This window comes from Stegodyphus dumicola, chromosome 6 (assembly GCF_044657685.1).
Source record: "Stegodyphus dumicola isolate Sdum_Otavi_A_Nest chromosome 6, ASM4465768v1".
NCBI classification, from domain to species: Eukaryota; Metazoa; Arthropoda; class Arachnida; order Araneae; family Eresidae; genus Stegodyphus; species Stegodyphus dumicola.
Window position 1 is genome coordinate 228,262,856 of NC_140773.1, and position 9,560 is coordinate 228,272,415.

A 9,560-nucleotide genomic window follows, 5' to 3' on the forward strand; every position below is an offset into this window, starting at 1 on the left:
CTGAGTTATGAACGAAATGTAACGCTGTTAAGTTAACCTAGCGCCAGAGTGACGCTATGGTAAACAAATATTGTGAATTTTAAAGAGTGCATTTATTCTATTGTGGTTAATGCGCTATCGACGAAGTAGATTTAATTCAATCCAGTAAGTTTAAATGAAATGCAAGAAAAAATGCGTATAATGTAATATTCCGTACAAGGAAGTCATGTGGTGTACACATCAGATTTTTTTCTTTTTTTTTCGAAAACGTGTGCAGTTGATACAAATTAAAATGCATTATTTTGCATTTGCAGCTATGTAATTGTAAGTATTTCTAACGCTTTATGTTACATACCTACATACCTGGTACAGAAAAGCATATTTTTTTAATTTTACGATGCTTTACAGTTCTTAATTTTTTAAATACTTATATAATTTTCAGCCCAAAAGATTTTTCATTTTATTCTGGAAACGGGAATCGAACCGCGGACCTCTGGAATACGCGCCCAGTGTACAGTCCACCACACCACGAAGGCATGTCAAGAAGGTGGAAGAAATACCTTATATACTTCTCCTTTTAAAGGGCGACTGGGGTTTTAGGAGACCCAATCGCCAAATCCTAGATGTGCAGAATCATCATCCGACACCCTTTTAGTTTGGAGGCCAGTGTAGAGACATTATGTATTTTTAGAAGCAGGCAAGATGAAAAATGAGCAACGCTTTCGATGAAAGTCGAACCGCGGACCTCTGGAATACGCGCCCAGCGTGCAGACCACCACAACTACGAAGACATGCCAAGAAGGTGGGAGAAATACCTTATAACCTGATCTATACTTAATTTTAGATGCAATGTTGAACTTCTTTCGTACATATTAACCTTCATAATTTTTAATGTACTCTGATTACAGACGGCAGAGGGCTGAAAGAAATTTTTCTTTTCAGTTTGACTTGCACTCCTTTATTCCTGATATGGCTGCGACACCATCGTAACCTTGGCCTTCTCATGCACTTCAAATTTAAGTCTATTGATGTCAAATTATCTATAATGGTTTTTACTCAATCTTTTCCACGTGTCGATTCTATAAGTAAGAAATGTAAACAAACAAAAGGGGGGGGGAGAAATTATTAATTTTTTTTTTCCAAATTCTTCTACATACCTCACGTAAAGTGATACGTGCTGCTGAGAAGTCTATTCATCAGCTGTAATTGAAATTTGTTCATTAGCTAGCATTCATTTTTTTCAATGATACTTTCCAAACTAATTTTATTCCAAACATTTATAATTTAATTTAGCAATTTTTGGTGAAGTATACGTTGCGTTATTGTTACAGAGTTTTAAACGAATTAATAAATCATCTCCTGCACCTATTCGAAATCTGAGGGTTTGGTGAAAGTTTCCTTCATTTTGATGAGATTCAACCATTTCCACAGCAGATCACTTATAGGAATTTACTTATATATTTTTTACTTATAGGAATAAACTTTTTTTTTCGATTTCTGTAGCTTGATGAACGCTGGCGATATAAGTAGCATCAAATATGGATTATTTGCGATCAAGAATGACATTAGAAGACAATAAAGAATGCTTAAGATATTTTTTCGCTTGACAGTTACTAAATGTTTCGTTAGATTTTCTAAAAACTGAGAAAAGCTTCTTTCACTAATTGCCCTAGAGGTTGGTTTTCCATTGGCATACATATTCCCACTTGCGAATATTGCAGAGTCCCACTCATTTACTAACTTAACTTGGTTCTTACTGAGAAAGTCAGAGACTTATCACCTTTCTATGTAAATAACTACCATTTCAAAAGATTTAAGCAGAATGTTCACCTTAGTAAATGCACTGTTTATGCTAATAAACAAGTATCCGCAACTTACGAGATTTCAGATAGCATAATAGGTGAATAAAGATTCAAAGTAATTTTTGTTAACTTCCTTGTGCACCACATAGTAATACACAAGGCTTACAGAGGTAAGTAAAATATATATATATATATATATATATATATACAACAGCACAACACAAAATGAAATAAACTTACAAATTCACAGATGACACGTAAGAGATAAATTTACAGAAGAAAGAGAAAGGCATTTTATGTTGGACAAATACGTGAAGAGGGGAAGGAAATGTAATATTCACAGTTTAACCTAGAAATGAGTTCTTTTCGTCCTTCCTTGAGCTTTGAACAATAGAACAACAAATGTTTGACATTTTGCACTCCGCCGAAACTGCATGAACACAAGTCTGTACTAGATAATCTAAATCTTTTCAGATACAAATTGAATTTACCATGTCCAGTTAGAAATTGTGTAACTTCAAAATTGCAGAAAAAGTGTTTATTATTCAATCTATGAGGAATGGAAGGAAAATATAGTTTAGTCAAAGAGGCAGTAGGAGAATTCCTGTGTAGTTCATTCCACTTGAGTATTGTATCATCCCTATTTTTGTTCTTGAAAAATGACTTGTATCATTGGACATTGGAGTATAATTGGAGTATTTACTTGACAGTATCATTGGAGTATTTACTTGAAGATGTGTAGCTTGTTTTGCCAACCAATTAGCCCTTTCATTTCCTAGATTACCAGTGTGGCCACGTACATGAGAAAAGATAACATCAACACCTTTATTATTAAGGTCTTTAAGAAGGGCATGAGAAGTGACAATAAATTTATTACAAGAGAAGATATTCCTAAGAGAATATAAGGATGAAAGTGAATCAGTGCGAATAAGAAATTTAGCACTTAGCGAACAGTTGCTAGATATCCACTTAACTGACTCACTAATGCACAGTAATTCGGCTTGGAAAACACTGCATTCATTGGGAATTCTAAAAAGTGTGTATTCCAGTTCAGAACCATGATGGAAAACGACATAAGCTAATCCAACTCGCTTATTAATTTTACTACCCTCTGTATAACAATAACACACAATAGGGAAATTATCGTCAACAGAATTGTCATAAATGATAGTCTGAATTGGCAAACGATTGGCAGGATGAGGAAGATCTTCAAACAACACCTTGGTATCGAACATAAATTTGTTGATGGTATCTTTAAACATTTTGTCGTTTAAAACATGAAGGTCAATCGGAGGAAATCCTGAAATTGCGAAACAGGCTTCATAACTAATTGTTCTGTAGCCACGCACAACTCTTAGTAAGATTCTTCTTTGAATTCTGCGAAGTATACGGGAATTAACCTTCCTTTCTAAAGCTGTTCCCCACACTGTAGAAACGTTCAAAGTAATTTAACGCTAGAGATTTACAAAAGCTCGTCAGGCGTTTTCTTATAATTTGCGCAAGTAATTCAGCTGCGGAAAGGCTAAGGTTGGGTAAAATTGTTCTTAAATCAGGGCGAAGAAATAGCCTTGTGGCCATCGTAGTTGCCAAAGCCTTTCTCTGGCTTTCGAGATATCTGTTCTTACAGACGCGTATCTCATTTACATCATGGTGCGAGCTGACGAAAAGTAGAAGTGATACTGGGTTAATTAACGTGAACTAATAATGTATATTTAAATTTTATATTACACTTTCATTGCCAAATGATGAATATGAAATATTTTTTGTTCAGAACGGTTAATTTTTAACATCGCTTGTCAATCACTACACTGTTTATAGGCCTGGATTGTGTTGGAGGTGTTTGTGCTATTATTATTTTGTGGTAAGTTGAGATTTGTGCTTTTAAAGAAAAATAAATGTATTATTTATTACAGTCTTGCTAGTTAATAGATACTATAATATAGAAAAAATACTGTAATCGTGAAAAACAAAAAACAAACAAACAAACAAAAAATTGTGATATTGGATGGAGGAAATATTTGTTTTGGGATCTCCTGGATTCAAAAAAGTGTTTCATTATAAAACGTTTTTCTGTGTGTATGTAACTATCCAAATATATTATACTTCGTTTCAAGATCAGGTTCTCTACTCAGTGGAAGGTGTTTACCACAAAGACATGAAACATTTTTTGACAGGACTCCAAAAAACAAAATTCAATTACTTATAACTATTATAAGGTATCTTCTCCCTCTTTTCCGCATCCCTTCGTGGTGTAATTGGAAGTGTATTCGAAAGGCCCAGGGTTCGATTCCTGGCGAGGGCATTGTACGTTTTTCCTATGTCCTCTGCTTCAAAATAGCCTAATGACTCTACAGTGGCATCCAAACTAAAAGTTGGTGGACGATAATTCGTCAGCACCAGGTTTTGGCGACAGAGTCTCTTACTCCCCAATCGACATTTAAAAGGGGGAGTAAATAAGGTATTTTTTTCCTCCTTTCCGCGTACCTTCGTGGTGTAATTGGAAGCATACTCGGCGCGTATTAGGCAGGTCTAGGCGTTCGAGTCCTGGCGAGAGCACTGCACATTTTTCACGTCTCCTGCTTCAAACTAACCTAAGGACTCTACACTGTTATCGAATTGATTTCCTAATCAGTCCATTATCTGTGTCTCATTGGCACTTTTTAAATATTTAGAATTTTACATTGTGCCGTAATCATTTCCTTCCTACATCCTAGTTGAAAGCCTGCGAAAGAAATTTCATCATATCTGATGAAATAATAAGTCAGAGTATAGGCAAGAAAATTGAAGAATTATATTAAGAAAGAGAAACAGAAATAGTTTGTCACTAAAATTCTATTTTTATGGAAAATATCGATTTTTAAATGATTTATAGATAAAAATGCCTCTTCTAAAATTTTATTTATTGAAAAAAATATTGAGGAAGAACAATTTCGGTTTATTTCTGAAAACACAAAGACCTTCACCTTAAATACAGTCCTCGCTGAAGAAATACCGTATTTGGCGGCATATAAGACGCACCCTTATTTAGAAGGCCAAACACAAGAAAAAAAAGTTTCAATAGCGCGGTACCACAATAACTTAAAATGTGGTTTCTTTTAGTTCTCACGTTTCGTAAAAGCCAAATAAACAATCATTGAATGCAATTACCAAGTATATTTTTATTAAGGAAAATTAACAAACGGCAAGCTATTTTGAACATGGTATGTAAATTTCAATAATGAATAAATGAATGAACGGCAAGCAATCAAACACAATACAAAATAAAGCAGAAAAAACAAAAAATACAGATTCAAGGAATACGTTGCCTATCATGAAATTAGACTTTAATCACTTTCAAAACCATAAAAATCCTTTTCACTGTCATCATCATCGAAAACGAGAATATCGTCATCACTGTTTCCGTCATCTGTTTCCGTCATCGCTAGTATCACCTTCTTCGAATAATGCATCGTCTTCTGTTCCGTCAAGAGTATTACTGATTCCGCACTTCTTAAAGGACTTAACAATTACTTCAGCATTTTACGTCCTCCCAAGATCTTTTTACTCACTCGCACACTTGTGAAATAGACGGCCGCTTCATTCTACCTGAGGGCGTGATGTGGCTCTCATATCCACTTGTTCTATCGTTCTCGCACTTTTTCCTTAAATGGCTTATTCACCGATACATTTAAAGGCTACAACTGGCTAGTCAGTCCACCAGGAATGACAGCTATCTGGGTTTTTAATTCTCTTGCTTTAGTCTTTATGGTTTCAGTTCTATGGGCGCTAAACTGATCCAAAACCAAAAGAGAGGGTTTTCTTAACAGTCCACCAGGTCGCCTAGCCCATACGTTCTGTAACCAGTTTCATTCCAGCTTCGTCCATCCAGCCTTTCGGATGAACATGAAAAATTACACCCGTGGGAAGTTTTTCTTTCAGATGAGTTTTTCTTTTGAATATGAAAAACGGTGGTACTTTTGTGCAATCAGCACAACATGTTAGAACTACCGTATATCAGGTTTTTTCATGACCTGTGATTTTTATGGTTATTGGTTTAGACCCTTTAATACTCACAGTCTTGTTGGATGGTATATCAAATGTGAGTGGAATTTCATCCATATTTCCTATTTGAATGAGCTCAAAAGAAGTTTTCTTGCGTGCATTTATAACAAACCTATGAAATGCTAGTATTTTTTCTTCATACTCTACTGGCATTTTCTGTGCAATAGTTGTTTTTGTGCGCATTGATAAGCCTTGCCTTTTCATGAACCTGTAGTACCAGCCCTCAGACCCTGAAAAGTTCTGATTCCCATGTTTTTCTGCAAATCCTTTGGCCTTATTGATTATCATTTTGGTTGAAACATTTATCCCAGATTTCCTCTTATCTCTCACCCACATTTTCAAGTTCAGGCCAAGATGGAGCTGGGCATCGAAGGTTATGTTTTTGTTTTTACCAGTTTTCAGTTCATCTTCCTGCAGTCGCCAAGTACATATCATTTTTTTGGTAGGTGGTGGACCGAAATGCCTTGCTGTTGCTCTGTTTCCATGCACTTTGGCGTAGTTTAACACTTCTAGTTTATACTGAATTGTATAGCTTAATCTCTTGTTTCCTGTAGTCATATTTTCCAGGGTATTTTTTAAAACAAATAGTTTTATGCACCGATACCGACACGTTTATGCAGAGTAGCACCGATACCGACACGTGTGTCGGCTGAATCAAAGAAAGTCTATGTAAAGAAGGAAAGCCTCCATAGACGTAATGTGACCGTCGAACCTGTTTGAACTTCGACATCGGCTTCGAGCTATGGCGCTTTTTCGCGACAGATATTTCACGCATGCGCAAAATAATTATGGCAGATGTAGAAAAAGTTATGTGTGTCTAGACCTTTATCCGGGCTAAAAATATCATTCAGTATTGAAAGTTAACCTTGTCAGGACTTGTATTTCTCTTTATTGGCGTTGGAAACATGAAAGGATCTGAATCGGAACAGGGAGCTTACTCAAGCTATGTTCAAGAAGGTATGAAGTAGACAACACAAGCAGGAAGGGTATACGAAACCCTTTATTTTCAATACTTTACAGGATCTCCCGAGCTTCGGAATACAAAGACCAACCACTTGTGGTCTGAACGTAAGAATATAAAAACTACTAACTAATAACTAAAAGCTAACTTTGAATTAGTATACAAATGCCTAGCACTAAGATTGGCCTTTATTTAAAGAAAGGTACGTATGTAGTACGCCGAGCTGCTAAAACTACGATACGTCGGCAAACAACAAGAGGGCTAAACCTCTGGCCTTAAAGGCAACCAGCAACAGAGTGAAAACTCGTAAAACTACAGTGGCAAGCGGCTTACTTTCTAAAACTCCTTCTCTCCCCCTCTTTTGGCAAAAAGCCACAACTTAAGCAAGACAATTTGCATAAACAAGAAGTTAAAGCGTTTAATTCTGGCCGGAAGTAGAAAATAAGAAGTGATAGTACAGTTTTAAAATAAAATAAGCGTTAGTAAAACTTAGGATCCTTACAACCTGTGTCCTTCACGTATAAGACGCAGGTAACTTTTTTGAGACCAAATTAGTGCGTCTTATATGCCGTCAAATACGGTAAAAACATGTTCTCAATAATCGGGGCGCGATAGCATTTTCCCGTAACTTCGAAAAAGATCGTGACGTTAACTATAATATGTAAAGTTTTACAAACGGCCGGGTTCTTCATAATTAATAGGTTTAGAAGTGTTAATTTGGTTAATATACAGGGCGAATATACCTAGACGTTTTCATATTTCATACATATGACCATTATAGCGACATTGTCGAAGTGGAGCACAGCCAGTCGCTTGCCCGCTCGATGCTGAAATTTGTTAACCTTCGACATGAACATCAAAAGGTCTCAGACCGAAACGATATGGAAGACATTTTAACATTATCTCAATCCGAGATGACAAAATAAAAAAGTGATAGAAGTCACGAAAGCGAAGAACAAATTAGAGAGACATTCACGAAAAAAACTGAAGAGCTCAAAGAAAATGAAATAAATGAAAATCTCGGAGATACTTATAATGTAGAAGAAAATAAATTACAATACATTGCATCAGACGAAAAAGAAGAAAGAACAGGTTATCCACCTGTTCTAAACTATTGTAAACAGTAATATTATTTTGTTTTCTGACAACTTTAAGTGCACTTTTCCTTTCCAGAAAATCTAATAATTAATTAAAAAAGGAAGTTAAACGTTTCAAAATAAATATGGACCATTTGTTTCAGTCAAGAGACAGGTGCTCAAGGCTCTTGCCAATGACAGGCGCAGTCTTGCATTCCTTGCTGCGTTGAATTTCATGGGCTTGTTCTGATGCTGTTCTCAGACAAGTGAAATAAGTCGCAATAACAAGAGACAAGGAGTCAAAGATAAGACGAAAGGCGCTAACCGATAATAAACGAATGGTTGCTTCTAAATTTGTCAGCCAAATGGTAAGAAAATTAAAATTTTGAGAACATGGATGGCATGCTCAACTAAAAACAAAAGCTTGTACTGTTTTTGTTGTAGGCCGTTAAGCACAGATGCAAGTTGAATAATACGACTACATTTGTTACTACGTTTCAAATGTAGTGGAAACTTAGTCCGAAATTTTACAACCATGAAGCCTCGGAACAACATAAAGCTTGTTTTGAAAATTTGAAAGCAGAAAGTCTAACTACAGAACAATTGATCAAGTTAGCCAGATCGGACACTTTAGATTTCCCAAACTGATATTAAAAATTCTGATACATTAAAAAGGAATCGAATTATGAGATACAACAAGTTTTTGAGTACCGAGAGAACTAATATAATGTCACCAAGGATGTTTAGTTTATTTTTTGAAAAAGACTGCGTACTATTTTCCTATTAATATCACTGACCAACGAAATTTAAATATTGCTTTTTTAATGGAAGTGAACATTTGGTTCTTATAGACCTTTCGCTGTTGATTGCAGATTTGCTTATAAAACTTTTCCATCCTCCAGGATGTTTAGTAATGACATGAGTTCGAAAAGTACAGATGCAGTGAAACATTAGAGCAAATATTATCTAACAGTTTGTGTTGGCAGCACTGCCAGAATGCATGTGTGGCCTGCCTATATCCATAGAGAACTAGATGTTAGCCAATTAGTATGCCATGGTACTCATTGGTGCAGTTTCCGATTGGTCAGACCCAATAGCAGTTGCGAATTGCGCCTGTGGAAGTCTTCGCTCAAGCAGATTCTGTCATATACGCTCAACGGTGTTAAGGCGAGTAATGAAGATCATCGAAATCAGTGGCAAAAAAATTGGTGAAAGCTATATTCACCAATTTTTTACAATTTTTACAAATTGCATGCAATTTTTTACAATTTGAAATGTTTATATTAATAAAAATAATTTCTTTAATACAATAAAAAGAGAAGAAAGATTAAATGCTTAGTTTTCTGACTAGGTAAATAAAAATATTTTTCATTACCTTATTTTACATAAAATAGAAATGGTTTGTAGGTTTACGCAAATGAAAAATAATGCACGACCGAGATAAATTATTTAGGTACATAATAAATATTAATGAAAAGAACACTTTATTTATTTAGAATAAAATTCACTAATTTTGTCTGAAAAGCATGCTTTATACTTTTCAAACATGACTTACATTAACAGAAATATTTTAATGTTCTAAGCGTGTATTCTTTGCTAAAATAAAATACGACAAAGAAAAAACTAAAACTCCCTCTTTTGCTTCACAGTAAAAAATTATTTGGCTTATATAAGAAAAGCGTGTACCCAGAGAGACAAAGT